Source organism: Cebus imitator, unplaced genomic scaffold, assembly GCF_001604975.1.
Source record: "Cebus imitator isolate Cc_AM_T3 unplaced genomic scaffold, Cebus_imitator-1.0 Scaffold31, whole genome shotgun sequence".
NCBI classification, from domain to species: Eukaryota; Metazoa; Chordata; class Mammalia; order Primates; family Cebidae; genus Cebus; species Cebus imitator.
Genome location: NW_016107346.1, coordinates 8,702,972 through 8,704,750, shown reverse-complemented (window position 1 = coordinate 8,704,750; position 1,779 = coordinate 8,702,972).

The following is a 1,779-nucleotide window of genomic DNA, read 5'->3' as shown; positions in this document are numbered from 1 at the left end:
CATCATGTTGGCAAGGCTGGTCTCAAACTCCTGACCTTAAGTGATCCTCCCACCTCAGCCTCCCAAAGTGCTGAGATTACAGGTGTGAGCCACTGTGCCTGGCCTCAAGGTTACACATATTCTGTGTAGTCATCCCTCAGTATCCATGGAGAGTTGGTTCCAGGACGTCTGGTGGATACTAAAATCCATGGATGCTCAAGTCCCTTATATAAAAAATGGTGTAGTTTTTTCATATAATGTATGCAGATGTATACTTTCAGTCATCTCTAGGTTACTTATAGTACTTAATACAATGTAAATGTTATGTAAATTGTTGTTATACTCTATTGTTTAAGGAATAATGACAAGAAAAAAAGTCTGTACAAGTTTGGTACACATGCAATTTTTTTTTCCCAGATATTTTTTTTTTTTTTTGAGACGGAGTTTCGCTCTTGTTACCCAGGCTGGAGTGCAATGGCGCGATCTCGGCTCACTGCAACCTCCGCCTCCTGGGTTCAGGCAATTCTCCTGCCTCAGCCTCCTGAGTAGCTGGGAATACAGGCACGCGCCACCATGCCCAGCTAATTTTTTGTAGTTTTAGTAGAGACGGGGTTTCATCATGTTGACCAGGATGGTCTTGATCTCTTGACCTCGTGATCCACCCGCCTCAGCCTCCCAAAGTGCTGGGATTACAGGCTTGAGCCACCGCGCCCGGGCTTCCCAGATATTTTTGATCTGTGGTTTGGTTGAATACATGGATGTGGAAACCACAGATATGGAGAGCTGACTGTATGCCTACAAAAATATCATGTTAAATGGCCTGAAGAAAAATTCTCAAATAGGGTGGTTCTAGTCCTGAAAATAATACTGCTCACCTCTTAATTATTGTGCATAGATAATCTAAATCAGCTTACTTCCTGTGTATAGATCATTTAAATCAGTATGTTCATTAGAATCCCTTGGAGGGCTTGTTAAAATACAGGTAATTTGGCCACACTTTTAGAGTTCCTGATTCAGTAGATCTGGGGTAGGATCTGGGAATTTGCATTTCTTGAAAATTCTGAGAGGATGCTGATGCTACTGGTTAGGGACCCCATGTTGAGAACTTCTGAAGGACTGGGATACTTTACCACCAGCATACTTCTATTGCTGTGATGCTTAGGGAAGATACAGCATCGTATTGTAAATTAAAAAGTGTCTGAGACAGATCTCAGTCAATTTTGCCAAGGTTGAGGATGCAACTGGGAAAAAGAGACACAAACTACAGTAGGATCTGTGGCCTGTGCTTTTTCCCAAGAGGGTTTTGGAAACTTCAGTATTTAAAGAGGAAAGAATGGGCAGGAGGGGAAAGAGGAACAGTGAGTTATGCATTTTATGTAAGATAAATATACAGAGAGTATTGGAAGAGGTCAAATATACATTTGTCTTGGGGTGCGTGGAAGGATTCTTGTCTTGTCTTTGTCCCATTCCTGTGAAGATAAGCTGTTAATTTACATTGTCAGGGTGAGGGAGGTCACCTGGGGATATATGTGGCCTTCTATCTTGCAGCTGTCTCTTTAGGAACAAAAGAAAGGCAGTTTTTTTTGTATGATTCAGTTCCCAAGCTTAGCTTTTTCCTTTGGAGTAGTGAGTTTGGGGGTCCCAAGATTAATTTTATTTTCCTTTTACAGTATTAACTAACACAGGGCACCCTTTTCCCTTGATAATTTTCATTCTACAGTGGAATTAGGGCCTCATTCTTTGCCACACTGAAAACATGATTGATCTTTGAAGATTATCCATAATTACATAACAGTCAAG